The following is a 23,060-nucleotide window of genomic DNA, read 5'->3' on the forward strand; positions in this document are numbered from 1 at the left end:
TAGCTAGCAAAGTTTCTGAATCTGGATTTGAATTTGGGTGTTCACGGATTCCAAGCCTGGCATTCTATCCACTTCACTAACTAGGTGTGTCCTTGATTAGCATCTGCCCATAGGTGGACTGGCATAGTTCTGAGCTCCCATAGTATGCACAAGGGAAAAGAAACCCAGCAGATACAGTTGTGGGAGGGTATATCTGATTGAGAGTGAGTGCAAATCAGTCCAATAAGTGTCAGCTTTATTGTTACTATAATCAGGACTGTGAAATCTGAGGCAAAGTAGGGATTCTGGAGACCAAGGTTCCTGACACAGAATTTTAAAATATCTTATTTCTGTTCTTGAACCAAACTGGCAACATTCTAGAAAGTGGAATTAAAAATCTTTTGGGAGGGGGCAGCTAGGTGGCACAGTGGATAAAGCACTGGCCCTGGATTAGGAGTACCTGAGTTCAAATCCAGCCTCAGACCTTGATACTTACTAGCTGTGTGACCTGGGCAAGTCACTTAACCCCTCATTACCCTGCCTCCCCCCCCCCCCAAATTTCTTGGACCCACATTACTCTGCAGTTTTCTGGTAATCATTTTCTATTGCATTTTCTCTTATATTTCATCTATTCACATGAATAATTCTTGGAAACTTGCCATAATAGGAAGCAGGAGAATATAAAGACAAGGCAGTAGTTGGCATTAATTCACTCTGTTTTTCCCATAAGTGTTAATCCTTGGAAAATTCAAAATAGTTTGCCAAGAGAATATCTGGTTGTAGTGCATAAACCATAAAGCATCATTATTGGTCAGGTAATAGCAAATGCCTTCAGCAACAGGAAACCTATTTTTCTACTTATTATCTGGTATTCTACACCGACAGTTGCTTATTTCCATCATTCTGTCTCCCAGTGATTGATACGTGCACACACACACACACACGCATATGATAAAAAATTTCAGGACGGAAATGGTAACAGAGGAAGAGGGTATCTTTGTCAGTAACCTCTCAGTATGACCTTGTGTAAATCATTGCATTTCTTTGGACTTTAGTTTCTTCTTCAAAATAAGGGCACTGTTGCCCACCCTGTCCTCCTGGTAGTATATCACTCTGTGGGTTTTTGTGATATTTGCTCTAGCCCGATCTCTCCTCCTATCTGTCTGGGTGCTTCTTTATTCCTTTGGGGGCTTAATCATCCCAATCATGCCCCCTAATGGTGAATATTCCCTCAGGGCTCTGTCCTAGGCCTTCTCTTCTTCCTTTATGCCTTTACCTTGGTAAATTAATCAACTTTGGTGGGTTTAATGAGCATTCCATGCAGATGACTTCCAGATCTATAAATCTAGCTATCTCTCCCCTAAATTTCAATCCTAGATCATAAGTGTCTATCTGGACATTCCAAACTGGATCTCAGTGACATAGTGACATCTTACATTCACAATATTTAAAATGGAATACATGATCTTTCGCCAAAACCTTCTCCTCTTCCAAATATCCCAATTTCTATAGAATGCCGTGTGGTGCTCAGATTCATATCTTAGCATTTTTCTGAACCTCTTACTCTTCCTCACCCTATATATCTAATCAGTTGCCAGATATTGTCATCTCTGCCTTCATATCTCTTCATCCAACCCAATCTCTTCTCTTGCACAGCTACCACCTTTGTTCAGACACTCATCGACTCTTGCCAGATTGCATAAACCACCTAATTGGTCTCCCTGCCTCAAGTCTATCACCACTCCACTCTATCTTACACAGTTACAAAGTAATTTTCCTTAAGTGCATAACTGACCATGTGATTCCTCTATTCATCTTACTCCAGTGGTTTCCTATTATTGCCTTTAGCACAATATAGAAAATTCTCTATTTAGTTTTTAAAGCCCTACACATAGCCCTAACGTTTTAGGCTTATTGAACATCACTCACCGACCTGCATTGAGCAATATAGCTAAATTATCTTTTTGCTGTTCTCCACACCTACCACTCTATCTCTCACTCTCCATGCCTTTGCATTGGCTGGTCTCCATATCTGGATTGCCCTCTGCCCTCACCTCCACCTTTTATAGCACCTCTTTTCTCTTTTTTCTTTAAAGTGCAGCTCATGTACCATCTTTTGCATGAAGCCTTTCTTGATCTCTTCAATTGCTGGTATACTCCATCCCAATTTACCTTGCCTTTAACTACTTTATGCCTGTTAGCTTTATATCCATGCTGTATATATGTTTTCCATGTGTCTTCTCCATGAGAGTGTAAGATTATTGCTAGTAGGGATTATTTCATTTTTTGTACTTATATATGTAAACACCAAGGACCAGAATCCATCACATAGTAGACATATAATTCTTTTTTTTTTTTTTGCAGGGCAATGAGGGGTTAAGTGACTTGCCCAGGGTCACACCTAGTAAGTGTCAAGTGTCTAAAGTCGGATTTGAACTCAGGTCCTCCTGAATCCAGGGACGATGCTTTATCCACTGTGCCACCTAGCTGCCCCCTAGACATATAATTCTTATTTATTAATGAATTTTGGGGAGGACAAGCACCTCCTTCCTCTTCAGAGTATCTGGATCACAAATATATCCAATCCTAGTTTCTCTGAGCTTCAGTCCTGCCTCACCAGTCACTTATTGGATATCTTAGAGGCTTCTCAAGCTCAATAAGTCTAAAAGGACCCCTCATCTCTCTTAAATCTTCCCCTCTTCCAGACTTCCCTATTATCAAGGACAACATATCTTACAGCCACCCAGGTTTGCAACTTTGGTGTTACTCTTCAACTCCCTCACTCTCACTCACCCCACATATCTAATCAATCTCAATCTTATTATTTTAATCCCCACAACATTTATTGCATATGTCTGCTCCTCTCTTACTCACACAGCCATCATCCTCATTCAGGCCTGCGTCCTCCATAAATCTTGAGTCTCTCCCCAATCTGATCACCACTCAGTAGCCAAAGTAAGCTTCCAAAAGCACAGTCTGATCACTTTACACCTATACTCAACAAACTCCATTGCCTTTTCATTGCTGCTAGGATGAAATATAACTTCCTCTGTGTGTCATTTAAGACTCTCCATAACCTACTCTTTTCCTATCTTTCAGTATTTTTTACACATTTCTTCATAAACTCTGCAAGTACTGGGCTATTTGTAGATCAAATATACTTCCTGTGTGTTTACATTGACTTTTCCCTACTCCATGCCTGGGATGTACTCACTCTTCCACCCAGACCTCTTGGAATCCCTGGTTTCCTTCCATTTTCAGTTCTAGGGCCACCCTTCTCCTGAAACCTTTCCTGGTCCCCTCAGCTGTGAGGCACTCCCTCCACCAAAATACTATTATTCATGTGTATATCTTATTTGTCGACTTTTATGCATATACATTATCTCTCTCATTAGAATGTTAACTCCTTGAAGGCAGGCACTGTTTTTTAATTTCTTTGTATCACTAGTGTTTATTAGTTCCCTGTACATAGTAAGTACTTAATGAATTTTAATTAATTTATTGAATGAACAAAGCCCTTTTTCATATATCCAAATCTAAGTTTCAAGCCAGTCCAATTCAAATTATTATATGAACTTGGAGATTTAGAGCCTTTGATCATAACCAACTAGAAACTTATTATTTTTTCCTGGTTTAATAAATGATAAGGGTCTCTTAGTGAAATTATCATTCTAGATAACCATTTGCAGACTTTTTTGGCATGTGGGCAACATTAACTTTCATTTTTCTCCTCTTCTCATGAAAATAGATACCTCTATTCACACGTCTTATAGTAATCATTTGCTGAGATGCCTTAAACATTCATTGCCCCTAAATATTTCCAGCTTATGCTATCCTATGGAAACTAATGTTATTTATAGAAAAGAACTACTTTTCACATTTAGAATAATTATACAAGGAAATAAGGGGGAGTATCTGAAGTGTAGATGAGAGTATTGGTTTTGAAGTCAGCTGACTCAGTTTCCAACACCAGATTGGCTACTAGCGATTTTGTATCTGGACCAAAATGTTCCCTAGGTCTCTTCCAGTTCTAAATTGTGCTGTCAAAACAATAGCTGCATTTGCATTCATAGTGCACAGAGAACTTTGGTATTCATTATCAACAGGACTGTGAAGGTCTTAGTGAGGTGAGAATCGAAAGTTTAAGTGATATGACTTCTGCACAAAGATGGTATATAGGGAAGTTAGGACTTGAACCCAAGTAAAATTCAATTAAAATTAAAAAACTTTATAAAATTACCTATAATATTCAAGAACTATGCTAGGTGGTGGAGATAACAAAAATTAAAATGGAAGGTTTTTTTTCTATTAGGAGGGGATATATATACATAGGAGAGACAGGGCAATCAAGGAAGATGTCACAGGGAGTTTGCATCTAGCTTGACCCTTGAATGAATACCTTAAGACATGGAATGAAGTACATTCTAGCATGGGGATGACTGTATTCATTTTGTAGAGGTGAGAGATGGAGTGTTGAGTTTAAGGAATACATGGTAGTCTAGTTTGAACGAATAAAGAGTTCAATAAAAGGGAAATAATATTGGTTTAGAGGCAATAGGAACCACTGAGGCTCCTTGAATATGAGAGGGATGTGGTCAGTTCTGTAGCTTAGAATGGTTAATTTTGCAGCTATGTGTAAGGCATACTGGAGAAATGAAAAATTTGAAGCAGGGAGACCAATTAGAAGGCTATTTTAGTAGTCCTGATGAGGCCTGATGATGGTTGTGTGAATGGATAGTAGGGAATGTGTGCAAGATATTGCAGAAATAGAATTGACAAGAGTGGGCAACTGATTAGATATGGGGGGATGAGGGCAATCAAGTATGACTGAGAGGCTATGTGCCTGGGTATGTGAGGATATAAATCTCCCTGAACAATTAAGAGAAACTGAGGCGAAGATTTGAGCCAAAACAGTTTATTAAATGGAATTGGCCCTCTCTAATAAAGTGGACCCTAGATCTTCCTCATGGCCTAAGATCCCCCCTCCTTTCAGTGCCTTATTTTTGTAAGGTATATTACCTGAACATTTTAAAGAAGCTATAAAAGTTTATAATCCCATTGGCTGATATATGACACATAAGCTAAAAATAGAATGCTAGGAGGGTCACAGATTAGATGAAGCAGGAATATCTCTGCTGACTAGGTTGTCACAAGATACATGGGATTCTCCTGAGATTGTTCAAGATGAAATTATATAAGCTATACATATGCTCCAAAACATATTGTGTGTGTGTGTGTGTGTGTGTGTGTGTGTGTGTGTGTGTGTGTGAGAGAGAGAGAGAGAGAGAGAGAGAGAGAGAGAGAGAGAGAGAGAGTTCCCATACCATGCCACCCATACATGATTTGGTCATGAAAATTGAACAAAACAGAATGGAGATTTCTGGGTCACTGTTCTTGTGGTTATGAAAGTAGCTCTATGGCTGATAAACAAGTAGTGAACACTAAATTAAAATTTGATGCCTATTTAGGGCCCTTCTATTAGATCCTATATTCCTATGTGATTATACAAAGTATGGATTAATACATTGCTTATTCTTACACCTATTATTAGACGACTAAGATAATTACTAGATGAGTTTAGTAAAATAATTGCTAACAATCATTTTACCCCATATAGAATCATATGAACTAATTAATACTGATTAGAGTTTGAGTAGGGATCTCAATGAATCATCTCTCCTCAGGTGGTAGTAGTAATGCCACAACTATGAGATTTTTGAAGAATGATCAGGTTTAGAGGGGAGGATGATGAGCTTAGTTATGAGTTTCTAAATGTTACGAGACATCCAGTCAGTTGATAATGAAGAATTAGAGTACAGTCACCCCTCAACATTTTCACATTTAATTTCTGTGACTTCAAGCATTCCTGTGATTTATTAATAACTTCATCTTCAACTTCACATGGCAACCATGAACATTCATGGCGATGTGCAATAGAGGAAAAAAAACGAGAGGTGTGATGTGTGCAAGTTTTTGGACCGGCTGGTATCCTATTAGGTGCTTCACTGGCATTATTCGCCCTGTCATTGTATAGGTTCCTCATCCATTCATTGACTTTTCATTGTTTGCTTTAAAACTCAAGTTTTTGTGTTGCAATTATCCCCCAATTTTGGTTGTTTAGTTTTTTCCGTTGTATCTGACTCCTCATAACCCCATTTTGGCATTTTCTTGGCAAAGATATTGGAGTGGTTTGCCATTTCCTTCTCTAGTTTATTTTAAAGATGAGGAACTGAGGCAAACAGGGTTAAGTGATTTGTCCAGGGTCACATTGCTATTAAGTATCTGAGGCCAGATTTGAATTCACATAGATGACTCCAGGATCAGCACTTTAAACATTTATACCCTAAAGCATAGTGCAAATCCCTTGCACTCTAAGGCTAAGTCTGCAGTCAATTATGCAGCTTAGTGAGAAAATAAACTTCGTGCTGGAATGTCTGCCACTACTATCAGCTGCCAGTTTTGTGTTAATGAATCAATGATTGGTTATATCTGCAAAAAGATGGAAATTATTTCAAGCTGGTGCGTTTTTCAAACTCTCCAATGCCATCCACCAGTCATAAAGGAAAGAGAGTTGGAGGTGATATCAAGACCTCACCACTATCAGCATTTTCTTGACAGCAGGGACTAAAGTCCCATTATCTTTTCCCTTGGTTTTTAGAGATCAGTCAAGATAGAGAGGTTTATAGCAGCATAATATAGAACAGGACACTTCTTAAACTTTTTCCACTCACAACCCCTCCTCACCTTGAGAAATTTTTATGTGAAATGTATATAGGTATATAAACTAGGTATATAAATTTAACCTTTTACTCTTGTCAAATTTTTCACAACCTCCCACATTCAGTTCTGTGACATCATATGGGGGGTGCAACCCACGGTTTAAGAAGCTTTGGTATAGAGTGCAATGCCCTTACACTGCCATCTGACACAATTTAAGTTAAGATTCAGGTTTAAAAAGTTTTGCTTTTAAGAATTTTATTTACCATATAGTATTAATGGTTTCATGTTGTTACAAAACAGTGGAATATTGTCTGAAATTATTTTTTTTTTAGATTGAGATGTTAGTGAAAAATGTTACAGAATTCTAGGAATTACTAGAGAGAGGAAATGTTTTGCATGTTACTAATTTTATTTTGTGTCCTGTATTTTATGGCTTATTTCATGATTGCTGTGTTAGGAAAAGTACGTATTATCAGAATTATTGTTTTGTTACGAAGAATTGTGTGCAGAAAAGTGTATTTTTAGCAATCTCTAGCAAAAGCTTACAGGTCTTGGTGGTTACAGAAATTTACCCCCCTGTTTCCCATAGATTAAGTATATCAACATTTCTGGTTTTTTGTTTTTGACCCATTTTCTAGGGTTGTTACTACCATGAAAGTTGAGAATTGATATGAGAGTGATATTTGAGAGTGCCTTTGCTGTTGGTATTCCCTCTCTAAACACTGGTGAACTGGGGGTATTGTTTTCAGGTAGTTCAAACCAAAGATATGGCAAGCTGGTGGCCAAACTGAACCCACAAAGGCACTGTCTCAATTAGATCACCAGAGTAGAGAGTGAGACATGCCCAGAAGATAGTGAGCACATGAAATGTGTACTTGGTTCTGTGTCAGTATGGGTATCCTAAGCTTTAGTTCTTTTGACACTCACCTTTGTGTAAGAGCCAATGGTTGGGGGCAGCTAGGTGGCACAGTGGATGGAGCGCCGGCCCTGGAGTCAGGAGTACCTGAGTTCAGATCTAGCCTCAGACACTTGACACTTGCTGGCTGTGTGACCCTGGGCAAGTCACTTAACCCCCATTGCCTCACTAAAAAAAAAAAAAAAAAAAGAGCCAATGGTTGAATGGATATTGGCCTTTGCAATGACTTCTCTGGTATACAGCTCCAGATATGATTTACTACTAATACAATTCTCTTTATATTTTCCTAATACTATTTTAAAATTCAGTAAATCCTCTATATAGTCTTATCAATGTATGTTGCAAAAAAGTATGATTTTATTTCTGAGACCAAGAAAATATGTATGCAGTAATGCAGGTCTTTAAATGAAAGACTTAGTTTTTCAATACTTCAGTGAGGAAAGTTTTGCTTAACTTACTAATTTGGATGGTCATCAGATTTAATTTCTCTTGGCAAGATTCAGAGTTTTGTTATCCAAAATTCTTATTAAATAATGTAAATTGAGAAACCAGATCAACTAGGGTATGGCATAAAATCATGATTATCACAGTTACCACATCACTTGCTGAAATAATCAGTTCTATGGGAGGGAGGAAGGGAGGGAGAGAGAGAGAGAGAGAGAGAGAGAGAGAGAGAGAGAGAGAGAGCAAGCCAGCAGAAAATCTCATCAACATTAATTGCCAATTCTCTATGGATTACTGTTGAGTCAATAAGTCTAATTTTTCTTAATGCTAGTAGAATTTGTTTTATAATGTGATGGCAAAACATGAATCATGAAATGACAACTCTGTTGTTGGCAGCTTTCAAACTAAAAATTAAAAGGTGAATTCAATCTATAATTTGCCTAGCTCATTTAAAACAATGGCAGGTACTACATTGACATGGCACTGTCTGCTTCTTGTCATTCAGCTATTTTGAGGTTTGAAAACTGTTATTTAGATAGAACATGATATTAACCTGTGCTTTGCTTATTTTTTGGAATATATAGACAACTTATTGAAATGTAACATTTATCATAAAATTAATGTATTTTTACATGAATATGATCCCAACCACAGACTGGACAACCTTGCTAAGTACAGAGAGGATCAGCACCAAATAGACTAGCCTCTAGTTCATTAGTTCTTTTGGCAACCCATGAATGAAGAAGAAGAAAAAAATCCTTCAGTCTTGTACAAACCCCTTCGATTTTACTGAGATAAATAAGTGAAATCAATAATTATTTACTTTAAGCAACTATGATGTGTCAGGTACTGGCATGGGGATACAAGGAAAAGCAAAACAGTTTCTGTCCTCAAGAAGCTAACTATCTAATGATTGTAGTAAGTCTTTTTTTTCACTCATATCAACTCTCTCTTTTTTTTTTGTGAGGCAATTGGGGTTAAGTGACTTGCCCAGGGTCACACAGCTAGTAGTGTTAAATGTCTGAGGCTGGATTTGAAATCAGGTAATCCTGATTCCAGGGCCAGTGCTCTATCCACTGTGCCACCTACCTGCCCTTTTTTTTTTTCATGTCCAACTCTTAATGACACCATTTGCGGTTTTATTGGCAAAGATACTAGAACAGTTTGCCATTTCCTTCTCCAGCTCATTTTCTAGATGAGGAAATGGAGGCAATCAGGGTTAAGTGAGTTGCCTAGGGTCACACAGCTAGTAAGTGTCTGAGGCTATATTTGAACTTGGGAAGATGAGTCTTCCTAACTTGAGACCGACCCAGTGCTCTATCTACTATGCCACCTATTATAGTAAAGTAGAAAGAGAACAAATGGGCAAAGAGTCCTAAGAATTAAATATTTTAGGCCATCTATAAATATTAACTGTGGAACCTCTAAATGTAAGGTTTTTGTCCAATGACCAATGAAATGATGTTCTCTATTCATCTATCTCTCTCCTTTGGGGTACCCTGAAATCACTTCAATGAGCAAATCAAAAATTGGACATATATTTCTCACCAATGTTTCTCTTAACTCTCTATTTTATCTTTTTCATGAACAGTATTATCACTATCCCAGCCAGTTACATAGATTTGACACCTCAGAGCCATTTTCACTTTTCCTCCTATATATGTCATAAAGTCATGATAAAATTCTTCCTTTGAAGTACAGCCCCTAGCCATACATACAATTTTATTCCATTGTCCTTACCCTATTTTATTTTAGTTTAGTTTACGTGCTTATCAACTTACTAGACTATTGCAATAGCCTCCTTATGATCTCCTTGCCTCCTCTCATGTTGTCAACCTTTCCAGCCCATCCTTCCTAATTTACCACTTTCATTAGGTCCTTCCAGTTCAAAAAGTTATCTACACCCAAGGCTTCTAGTTCCTTACTTTAAAGTCTCTTTTCAATTCTTTGCTATTTGAAATCTGTCCCCATGACTCTTTTGAAATAACTGTCTCAGGCATTACCAAATCACCATGTTTAATAGCCTTTTTTTATTCCTCATTCTGTGGAAGTCTTCCAGTTTATCAAAGCCTTTTAAAAATGGCAGGTATTCTACAATTCTCTTCAATGTATCATGTGTTATTGGTGGCTGCCTTTAATTTAATGGCTGCCATTCTGCACTATAGGTGCTGCACTTAGTAGTGGGTGACACTTTTGTGTAACTTGAAAGGTTCTTAGAGAAACATTTTTCGATCTTCAAACGAAAGCACTATATAAATATCACTTATTATTATCAGGGAAAGAATCCAGCTGGGAGTAAAGGTTTCTTTTTAAAAAAAGAAATATAGTCAAATAAATACACCTACATAGAACCAAAAAAAAAAAACCCACCCTCCTAGTCCTCATTTGTAAAAGAGCTTTCAGTTAATATGGTTGTGGTATACTATATACACTTGTTGATCTTGTATTGAAATGGCCTGTGTGTTCAGTAGCTTGTGCTCACTCCTCCACTCAGACCAACCAGTATCATGCTATTCACAGTTCTCTGAATAAATGGTAGTAAATTACTCTTTTTACCTAACTAATTGAGAAAGATGAGCTCATTAGAACATGAAGCCTAAAAGGAAAGTACACAAAAATATGTCACATTTAGTGAATGAAAAAGTAGCAAACTAGGAGTACCTAGCCGATCTCTATGAAAATCCATCTGACTCTATAAGAGGTATTGTAGGGACCAATTTTTAATTGGGGAGTGTTAGCTAGATGGCTTGCTGCAATATTGGGGCAAGGAAGGAGACCAGCAGCCTCCCTCAAAACAGAGCAGGATTTATTTAACAAGAACAAATTTAAAAAAACACACACAAACAGGATCAGTAGGATCAAGGGAATGGAAATAAAATGGGGAAAAGGGAAATTATACAACCTGAACAACACCACAGCCCAGGAATCAGCTGAGAACACACAGCTGCATCCTGGCGCCTTCCAGCTTCAAGCTAGAATGGCGAATCTCCTCCCTTCTTCCCAGCAGACCTCAGGCTGACCACACACAGCCCCCAGCCAGTTGGCTGGCCGCTCTGACAGTCACATGACTGCCCTTACTAGGCTTCCAATCATTATAATTTTGCCAGGCCCATGTAGGTGTTGGTGATTGGTGATGACGTGAGGTGCCAGCGCCATGGCGACGGCTACAACCAGTGTTTGGAGCACCGTGCTGTTTGCGGAGCTCCAGAGGCCAGTGCGTGCGCCGAGGTTTTGTTTTTTTTTTTAAATCTAGCCAAAAGATTGGGTCATAAAAACCTCAAATAACAATTAATTCTTTACATTATGCATAGGCAAAAAATGGAAAGGAACCTATTTGTACAAAAATATTGATAGTAGTGCTCTTTATGGTAGTTAGAATTGGGGGGAAATTGAGGGGATGTCTCAATTGGGGAATGGCTAAACAAATTATGGTATATGATTGTGATGGAATACTATTGTGCTAAAAGGAATGATAAGCAGGATGATTTCAGAAAAAAACCTGAAGTGAGCAGAACCAGAAGAACATCGCACACAGTAACAGCAATATTATACAATGACCAACTGTGAATGACTTTGCTATTCTTAGCAATACAAGGATCTAAGACAATTCTAAAAGATTCATGATGAAAAATGCTTTTCATTTCCAGAGAAAGAACTGATGGCATCAGAATACAGACCAAAGCATACTATTTTTCACTTTATTTCTTTTTTTTTTTTAGTTTATTTTTTCTTCCACAAAATGACTAACATGGAACTGTTTTGCATAATTGCACATATATAACCTATATCAGATTGCTTACTGTCTCAGGGAGGGGGAAGGAAAGGGAAGGAAGAATAGAATTTGGAACTCAAAATTTTTTTAAAAGTATGTTAAATAATTTTTTTATATATAATTGGAGAAAAAGTAAATTTAAAAAAGGCATTCATAGAGCAAGGGCCATGTGTGCTGGCCTACCCAGCTTGTGCTCTGAAGTCAATCCCTGGTCTTACACAAGAGGTGGTGATAATAGAGAAATATGGTTGGGAAATAGGATGACCAATTAATACCCATGTTCTCAGATATTTTTTCTCCTCAATTGAGAGCTTAAACCACCTTTAAAATTTTGGGTAGGACAGAAAGAAGAAAGCTTCTATCTGAATTCCATTACCTTGAGTGGATAGAAACTATTTCTGGAGTATCCAAATGTAATTTCCCTTAACCTCCTTCATGTGGTAGGGGTTGGGTGGTGGTGGTAGTTAGGACAGAGAAGAAGAAAGGGACTATTTCCGTGTTTCCTGTTTACTCTACTTCAATCTCTGACTATCTATAAAACAGGCTAAACAAAGCAAAACCATGAAAACTCCCTCCCTTCTGTTAAATGACTACTTGTTCTCTATAACAGTCCCAATCTGTCTACCTCCCCTCCTACTCTGTACCTCTGGCCGCAATGACATGGAAGGGTAATTGTCTGGATCCAAGAACAAAAATCTTCAGAACCGGAAAGAACCCTAGGGACCATCTGGTCTGGCCCATATATGAAACAAAAGAATCCTCACTACCTCCTAACCAACAAGTAGTCATCCGGTCCATTATAGACCTCTAACGAAGGAACCAAGCTACCTTCTAGACATGACCAAAGTACTTTTGGTTAGCTGTCATGGATAGGAAAATGATCTTTACATCGAGCCAAAACATTGCTTTTAGTTTCGCATTCTTGGGTCTAATAGAACAAGTTTAACCTTTCTTCCTCATAGTAGCCCTTCATATACTTGAAGAAAACTCTTCTTTTCCTACCCCCCCCCCCCCCCCCCAATGTTTTTTCTTTCCAGGACTAAGTACCTTGATTCTTTTAATGATAGTTTTAAAAACGCAACCCAATTCTCTATTCATTCTCCACTTCTGACTTATTTTCTGGTCTTCTCCATCTCCATACCTACTGCCTGCCTGGTCCCTGCATGAGACCCAGTTTCACCCTCTCCCTACCCCTTCCTGCTCTACTTTATATTTTATCTTTCCCCTATTAGAATACATGTTTCTTAAAACCTAGAGTCTGCCAATTTTCTAGTTTTTTGTTTTCCTAGCACTCAGCACAGTGCCTGGAAAATAGTAAGTGTTTAATTAATGCTTTGTGTATCTATCTAACCAGTTCTTATTTATTACTAACTCAAAATCCTTCACCACTCTTGGAATCTAGATCAGAGTTATAAACCTGGAGTTCACCAGACATTACAAGGATGCATGTAGAGATTTCAGAGGGTCATGAACCTTGCATGAGAAAAAAATTAAACTTCGAATTTTCACTCACCTCTAACTGAATTTTTTTTTTTTGCTTTTTGTTTTTGGTGGGGCAATGAGGGTTAAGTGACTTGTCCACGGTCCACACAGCTAGTAAGTGTCAAGTATCTGAGGCCGGATTTGAACTCAGGTCTCCTTAATCCAGGCCAGTGCTTTATCCACTGCCTCACTTAGCTGCCCCCACCTCTAACTGAAATTAGCATATCCTTTAATTATTATTATTTTTTAAAAAACTCTTTATTCTGGGAAGGGATCCACAGATGAGGTCTGACTAAAGCAATATACAGGGAGTACCTTATATTACCTCTTTAATTCCTGGATGCTATACCTCTCAATGAAGCCATGATTTTATAAGCTTTTTAGTTGCCATATCATACAATTAACTTATTTTGGAGCTTTTGGACAACTAAACCCCCATCTCTATCTCTTTTGGATAAATTGCTTTTTAGTTATACAGATAAGCAGCAAGCATTTATTTATTTTTTTTAACGGGGAAATGGGGGTTAAGTGACTTGCCCAGGGTCACACAGCTAGTACGTGTCAAGTGTCTGAGGCCGGATTTGAACTCAGGTACTCCTGAATCCAGGGCCGGTGCTTTATCCACTGTGCCAGCTAGCTGACCCGCAGCAAGCATTTATTAAGTGCTTACTACATTCCAGGCATCATGTTAAGTGCTGAGAATGAAGGCATAAATAAATAGAAAGGCAGTTATAAAAGGGAGCTGAAGGGGGACAGGGAAGAGATCCAGGGAAAGGGGGATCACCATGATAAATTGATATTCTAGGATAATAGTAATAATATAAATAGTAGCTAACATTTATATTGTACTTACTATGTTCCGGGCACTATGCTAAGTGCTTTATAAATATCATCCCACTTGATCCTCATAACAACCCTGTGAAGTAGGTACCACTATTAAGGGACTTGCCCAGGGTCAGGGGCCAAATTTGTACTCATCTTCCTGACTCCAGGCTTGGTGTGCTATCTACTATGCCATGCTGAGTCATTGTGGCAATGTCTAGAAGGGGAATTGAACATGTCACCCACATGTTAAAGTTGTGACGTTCAATTTTTAAAAATGAAATATAAGGCTTTATTATTATTAAGAGTGGACAACATTAACAGACGAAGAGATGGCACAGCTAACACTGTAAACTGTTCTTTTTAATCCTTTCTCCACAACATGCCTGGGAAGAGAAGAAACAGAACAGCACATGGAATATATGAGTTTATGGAAAAGGTGACGTTCAGTGGTTACAGGTCTAAGAAGCTAATTATAATCATTATTTAGATTTATTTTAAAGAGAAATCAGCCTAGAAATGCAAAGCAGCTGCTGTCATTATCAACATGATTTTGAGCAGGAAGAATGGTTCAAACATTATTGGCTGATTGATAATGGAAAGTGTACCTGTTTCCTAGTCAAGGTCAGCAAACTAATAAGGAAACGTGATTTAAAAGTTTATTTTTGTGTCTAGTTACACTATGGTTAAAAAGAGGAAGCTAACAAATGATCCAGTATTACATTTTTCCCTGTGGCATTATGATTCATGAGGAAAATGATGCCATCCACAAAGGAAACGATAATGACTCACACCTTGGTGCTTCTTTAGTCTCTCATCACCCACTCCAAGTAGGTACATGACAACAAAGTTTAAGTCTCTACGTTCTTCTTTTTTCATTGATTTTATTCATTAATTCAAATTCATTGATAATATAATTCACCACCTTCTAAATGATACAAGGGAAGCTAGGTGGTATTGTGGATAGAGTACTGGCCCTGAAGTTGGGAGGACCTGAGGAAAAATCTCACCTCAGACACTTACTATCTGTGTGACCCTAAGCAAGTCACTTAACCCCAATTGACTTAAGCATCTGGGGCCATATCCAGTCATCCTGATGCACATCTTACCGCTGGATCCAGATGGCTCTGGAGGAAAGAGTGATGTTGGTGACTTTGTACATTCCTTTCTCACTTAAATCAAATTCACTGCAAGTCATGACATCACCCCAATGTCATGGTCTTCTCCAAGAATGAAGGACAAAACAACAACAACAAATGATACAAAAAAGCAATGTAGAATCATGGTGTCAGAAGTGTCTGAGTGACTAAAGTTTTTAACTCAATAAACTGACATTTATTCAATAGATATTTATTAAGTACCCACTGTGTGCAAACATTGTGCTAAACTCTGGGGATACAAAGATGAAGAAGCCAGTATTGTTTGCCTTCACAGAGCTTATGAATAATAGAAGAGGAAAAAAATGCAGACATAAAGTCTCTAAAACAAAGTAGAACATGGACTAGAATCTAATTGTATAAAGCCATGATAAAGCTTGTCATAGGTGTTATTTCCAAGATATATGCTTCTGTATTTTCTTCATTTCCAAAAATATTTCATTTTAGGACATGGACTATATTTTGACTTCCAATTGGGGCATTTAGGGAAGGCTTCATGGAAGAAGTGGAATTTGAATTGGGCTGTTTGAAAAGTTGGATAGAATAGAGGTGGGATGAAGCAGAAATAATTTTAGGTGTAGAAAATGTCATGAACATAGGCATAGAGGTAGAAAACCAAGATTCACCAGAATAAGTGAAAAACCTATTCTAAGGAATAGAAAGTAGAAACAGTTTGGCTTGGATATAGTATACACATAAGCAATATGAAATAAACTGCAAAGGTAGCTAAACTATGAAGTGCCTTAATGAGAAGGCTTAGAAGCTTGGCCTTTTTGGGGTTGGCAATAAGAAAACTCTGGAGGATTTTTAATAATGGAATAATAACTTTAAGTTATAGTTCTGTAATTTAAGTAACTCTGGCTTTATTATGTTAGCACAGTAGTCTGTGTATTGGTGAAAAATGATGATTAGCTTTTCTGTTTTAATTCATTTGAAATTTAAGAAATCTTCAGAATTTGATTGCTGTAAACTCTCTTCAAACCACAATGGTGGTTTCAAATTCAGACTGCTAGTTTGCAGTTCAAACCTCAGTTTAAAGCAAAGCATCCCAGGCAATAATGCCCTTGTGAGGGAACTGTGAACTAGTGTACCACTCTGGAAAGTAATTTTGAACTATGTCCCCAAAGTCATTAAACTGTGCAAACCCATTGATCCAGTGATACCATTACTAGGTCCAAAGAGAGAAAAGAGGAAATTGATTCATATGCACAATATTTACCTTCATAAGTTTATTAGGACTGGTTGTTTAAAATCTAAATTGTGTGTATTAAGCTGGCAAAAACATGAAGAGCAATTCTGAAGGTCATATTCAGTCTCCATCTGGTCAGAAGAGGTCACAGCTTGCTCGGGGAGCTGTAATTGAATGGTATATACTAGAAATGTCTTAGAAATTCATTCAGTTTACAAAATTGAGTTAAAAAGAAAGCAAAAGACACAAAAGTCAAAAACAAAACAAAAACAAAAACAAAAAAGCTAAAGGTTTGCTAAATTAATCCCATAAACAGACTCATTAAACCCATGGTTCTTTCAAAAAAATTGTGATAGCTTCAGCTATCCTTAGTTGTAACGATTGCATTACCCTTAGGTCAGTCAAGGTAGTAAATTCTTGAAGTCATTTTTCTCCAAATTTAATAGCAGTAGGAGTCTGGTCTGGATTCTGGTGAATACATATTACAAATGGGGTATATAATAACACAAAGGGAAAAACCCCACAAAACAAAACTGTTCATTTAAAGTCTTTGAGATCTTGATATACATAGTCACAATGACATATAAATGGTAAATGGCTGATAATATTAAACATTATTACATGATCTTCTTTGAGCAAGTAAACCACATCACCTTGTACATGAATTCTCTATCTAGTATTTGTGTGCATGAGGAAACTTAAGTATGTGGTGAATTCCAGGCCTTTTCAATGCCTTTCAAAAAACCAAAAGAAGAATGGCTTTAAGGAACAAGGGTTAAATGGAAGAAACTATTGTGGCAAGGTTTGGAACTATGGCATGTCTTGGTATAACATAAGAGTTTATTGCTCTAAGACCTTGTACAAAATGATAAACAGGTTTACCATCTGGCCCAGGCTTGGGTTTTTTAATGGGCAAAATGGGAGTATTGCATGGAGAATGATGGCATGGAACAATATGGTCTTAGCAATTAGAAGAAACCCATATATTTGCATTTTTTAAACAAAATCATACATTTGTCCTTTTCAAATGAGGATTAATAAATAACCAGAATACAAAGACACAGGAGATGTTTGCCACTGCAGGCTTCTGAGGCAGCTTCCAAGCTAAAGAACTGGTGCTAAAGCTTCTAATTTAAGGCAACCACACATTTAGATTTTAAACATCACAGTTGGCAACCACGACATCACAGGATCAAATAAGGTGATGCATTTGATAAATTACAAAACATCAGCTATAAAACAGCAAATAGTTGATTCTTGTTTTGTTTTTTTAATAGTGTTTAATTTTTTCCAATTATATGTAAAGATAGTTTCCAACATTCATTTTTGTAAGATTTTGAGTTCAAATTTTTCTCCCTCACTCCTTTCCTCCTTCCCAATACAGAAAGCAATCTGATATAGAGTATACAGTACAATCATGTTAAACATATTTCCATATTGGTCATGTTGTGAAAGAAGTATCAGAACAAAGGGAAAATCAAGAGAAAGAAAAAACAAAAAATTAAAGTCCATGAAAATAATATGCTTTCAATCTGCATTCAGACTTCAGACTTTTCCTGGATGTGAACATTTTCCATCATGAGTTTTTTGGAACTGTCTTGGATCATTGCATTGCTGAGAAGAGCTAAGTCCATCATAGTTGATCATTGTACAACTTTGCTGTTATTGTATACAATGTTCTCTTGGTTCTTCTCACTTAATTAAACATCAGTTTATATAAGTCTTTGCAAGTTTTTCTGAAATCTGCGTGCTCACCATTTCTTATAGCACAATAGTATTCTATTACATTCACATACATAACTTGTTCAGCTATCCAGCCAAAATTGATGGGCATCCCCTTGATTTCCAATTTTTTGCCACCACAAAAAGAGCTGCTATAAATAATTTTGTACATTTGCATCTTTTCCCTTTTTTATAATCTCTTTGAGATACAGACTTAGTAATTAATGTCTTGCTAGATCATAGGGCATACACGGTTTTTATAGCCCATTGGGGCATAGTTCCAAATTGCTCTCCAAAATGGATGGATCATTTCACAACTCTACCAACAATGCATTAGTATTCCAATTTCCCCACATATTTTCCAACATTTATAAATTTCCTTTTTTTAAGCCAATCTGATAGGTGTGAGGTGTTTTAATTTTCATTTCTCTAATAGTAATTGAGAACATTTTTTTTCATATGAGTATAGATAGCTTTGAATTCTTCATCTGAAAACTGCCTGTTCATATCCTGACCATTTATCAATTAGAGAATAACTTGTATTCTTATGCATTTGATTCAGTTCTCTATATATTTGAGAAATGAGAACTTTATCAGAAATACTAGCTATAACAATTGTTTCCCAGCTTTCTGTTTTCCTTCTAATCTTGGTTGCATTGGTTTTGTGTAAAACTTTTAAAATTTAATGTAATCAAAATTATCCATTTTGCATTTTATAATGTTCTCTCTCTTGTTTGGTCCTAAATTCTTCCCCTCTCCATAGATCTGACAAGTAAACTATTCCTTCCTCTCCTAATTTACCTATGGTATACCCTTTATGTCTAAATCATGTACCCATTTTAACCTTATTTTCATATATGGTGTGAGATGTTAGTCTATGTCTAGTTTTTGCCCCACTATTTTCCAGCTTCCTCAGCAGTTTTTGTCAAAAAAATGAGTTTTTATACAAGAAGCTGGAGTCTTTGGAGTAGATTACTATAGTCATTTACTACTGTGTCTTGTGTACCTAACCTAGTCCACTGATCCACCACTCCATTTCTTAGGTAGTAGCAAATGGTTTTGATGATTGCTGCTTTATAATATAGTTTTAGATCTGGTATAGCTAGGCAACCTTCCTTTGCATTTTTTTCATTAATTCCCTTGATATTCTTGACCTTTTTTTCTTCCAGATGAATTTTCTTATTTTTTTAGCTCTATAAAATAATTTTTAGCAGTTTGATTAGTAGGGCACTGAATAAGTAAAACAATTCAGGTAGGATTGTCATTTTTATTATATTAGCTAGGCCTACCCATGAGCAATTGATATTTTTACAATTGCTTAGATTTGAATTTGTGTGAAAAGTGCTGTGTAATTTTGTTCATATAGTTTTTGGGTTTGTCTTGGCAGATAGACTCCCAAATATTTTATACTGTCTATAATTACTTTAAGTGGAATTTCTCTTTCTATCTCTTACTGCTGAGCTTTGTTGGTAATATATAGAAATGCTGATGATTTAAAGTGGGCTTATTTTATATCCTGCAACTTTGCAAAAATTGTTTTTTCAAGTAGTATTTTAGTGGATTCTCTGGGATTCTGTAAGTATATCATCATATCATCTACAAAGAATGATAATTTTGTTTCCTCATTGCTTATTCTAATTCCTTCAATTTTTTCTCCTCTTATTGCTTAAGCTAAAATTTCTAGTAAAATACTGAATAATAGTGATGATAAGGGGCATTCTTGTTTCACCCCTGATCTTATTGGGAACACTTCTAACTTAACCCCATTACACATAATGCTTGCTGATGATTTTAGATAGAGACTTCTTATCATTTTAAGGAAAACTCCATTTATTCTTTTTTTTAAAAATATATATTTGGCGGGGCAATGAGGGTTAAGTGACTTGCCCAGGGTCACACAGCTAGTACGTGTCAAGTGTCTGAGGCTGGATTTGAACTAAGGTCTTCCTGAATCCAAGACCAGTGCTCTATCTACTGTGCCACCTAGCTGCCCCCAACTCCATTTATTCTTATGCTCTCTAGCATTTTCTTTTTGTGAGGCAATGAGGGGTTAAGCGACTTGCCCAAAGTCACACAGCTAGTATCGATTATCTGAGGCCAGATTTGAAATCAGGTCCTCCTGAATCCAGGGCCAGTGCTTTATCCACTGTGCCACCTAGCTGCCCCCCTCTAGCATTTTTAATAGGCATGGGTGCTGTATTTTGTGAAAAGCTTTCTCTGCATCTATTGAAATAATCATATGATTTCAGTTAGTTTTGTTATTGATGTGGTCAATTATGTTGATAGTTTTCCAAATATTGAACCAGTCCTGCATTCCTGGTATAAATCCCATCTGGTCATAGGATATTATCTTGGTGACAAATTGCTGTAATCTCTTTGCTAATGTTTTATTAAAATTTTTTGCATCAATATTCATTAGGGAAATTGGTTTATAATTTTCTTTCTCTGTTTTGGTTCTTCCTGGTTTAGATAAAAGCACCATATTTGTCTCATAAAAGAAATTTAATAGGACTCCTTTGTCTATTTTCCCAAATAATTTATGTAATATTGGAATTAATTGTTCTTCAAATGCTTGGTAGAATTAACTTGTAAATCCATCTGGCCCTGGAAATTTTTCTTAGTTCATTGATGGTCTATTCAATTTATTTTTCTAAAATGGACTTATTTAAGTATTTTATTTCACCTTTTGTTAATCTGGGCAATTTATATTTTTGTAAATATTCATCCATTTCATTTAGATTGTCAGATTTATTGGCATACAGATGGGTGAAATAGTTCCTAATTATTGCTTTAATTTCTTCATTGGTGGTGAATTCAACCTTTTCATTTTTAATACTGGTAATTCGGTTTTCTTCTTTTTTTAAAAATAAAATTGACCAAAGGCTTATCTATCTTATTGGGTTTTTTCATAAAACCAGAAATCTTAGTTTTATTTATTAATTCAATAGTTTTCTTGCTTTCAATTTTATTAATCTCTCCTTTGATTTTCAGAATTTCTAACTTGGTATTTAATTGAAGATTTAAAATTTGTTCATTTTCAGTTCCATGCCCAATTCATTGATTTCCTTTTTCTCTATTTTATTCATGTAAGCATTTGGAGACATAAAATTTCCTTTAAGAATTCCTCTGACTGCATCCCATAAGTTTTGGTATGTTGTCTCATTATTGTCATTTTCTTTGATGAATGTATTGTTTCTATGATTTGTTGTTTGACCAACTCATTCTTTAGGATGAGATTATTTAGTTTCCAATTAATTTTTAGTCTATATGTTATAATGTGATTTTCCTGATATTTTGTCATTTTTCTCTTTACAAAAAGGGCTACTGTTTTAAATCTTGTGTTAGCTCTTTAAGGCAAAGATAGTCATTGACTTTTAAAAAGGTAAAGATGATTAAAAGTGGAAATAGAGGACAAAAATGGGAAGCACCTTGGGGACAGTTATAGCAGTAGTATAGATTTTACTTAAATTCACAGGATGACTGATAAAATTTTGGTCTTTGTCTTTTGGGCCTTTGCCTTTTTGTCTATGGTCCTTACTTTTCACTATCTTTGGGAGGGAAGGGGGAGGAAGAGAGAAGGTAGATGGAAGTTAAGTTTTGCTTCTCTAGATGAAGTGGAGACTTCGTATGTATGTATATGTATGTGCATGCAAGCACCTGTGTGCATATATTGGGAGTAGGACAGGAGTTTTACTTTAGAGTAGGGATGATAGGAATCAACCTGCTATAGGAGGATGGTCATTTAAATAGGAGGCCAGGTGTCAAGAAATTTAGATCCTACTGCTATCTCTTCTTATGATGATCTTTGTGACTTTGGGTAAGTCCCTTAACCTTTCTGAATTTCAGTTTTCTCACCCAAAAGATAAAGGTGGTTTAAAAAAATTAATGGTCTTTAAGTTCCCTTTCCCAAGGAATTATATAAAACCCTAACATATCTGAGGCTCCCTGTCACTGAGATCTGTGGACACTTAAAAGAGATTAGGATTACAATACACATCAGAAAATAATTCCTATTGTGTATATTAGAGGTGTGTGTGTGTGAGTGAGTGTGTGTGTGTGTGTTGTCTTGGATAGGCATTGCAGGTGGGCCATGAGCCTATAATTAAATAGAAGGCCAGAGGTATGGATTGCATTTGGAAAATTTCACCATTTTATCTATACTTTCAAGTTGCTCCTGGACAGAAAAAATCCAGCCTTTTAACAGTGGTGCAATGTGGTTATGAATCAGTAATGATCACAATTAAGAAGAATCAAAACTATGGGTGACTCAAAGGACAGTGGCAAGATACATAGTGAGTGTAAGACTGAAGGAAATAAAGAAGGATGGTATCCACACAGAAGTGGCATAAAAGGTATCATTCAGGACATATGTGGTTCCAAAAAGAGATATGCTAGTCATGTAGCAAAATCAAAGGATGAATAGCTTGAGTGTTGGCCTGTTCTCAGGAAATGTTAAAAGACCTAGAGGAAGGATTCTAATGAATTGTATAGACACCATTTGAAGGATTTATGAGTTAATGCAAAGAAGAATTGCATTAGGTTAAAAAGGTGTGTAGGTCATGATGTTGTGCCTATATTAATGAGATCATGAATATATTGCAGTATTGAAGCAAAAGGTACCTTCTAACTCAACATTCTGTGAGTCTGTGAAGATAAACTAAAGTGTACTAAACTGCATTTCATGGGCACAATGGGAAGAGCATGAAATAAGAAAAGATGGTTACATAGCCACAGATTTCTCCATTTTTATCAGAAAAATTGAATTACTTGAACATAGACTATGTTCAAATCCTACACAGTGTGCTACTGAGTGATACAAAAGAAATAGAAGACACCTAATCCCTCTTATCAGAAAAT

This window comes from Dromiciops gliroides, chromosome 4, assembly GCF_019393635.1.
Source record: "Dromiciops gliroides isolate mDroGli1 chromosome 4, mDroGli1.pri, whole genome shotgun sequence".
Classification (NCBI taxonomy): domain Eukaryota; kingdom Metazoa; phylum Chordata; class Mammalia; order Microbiotheria; family Microbiotheriidae; genus Dromiciops; species Dromiciops gliroides.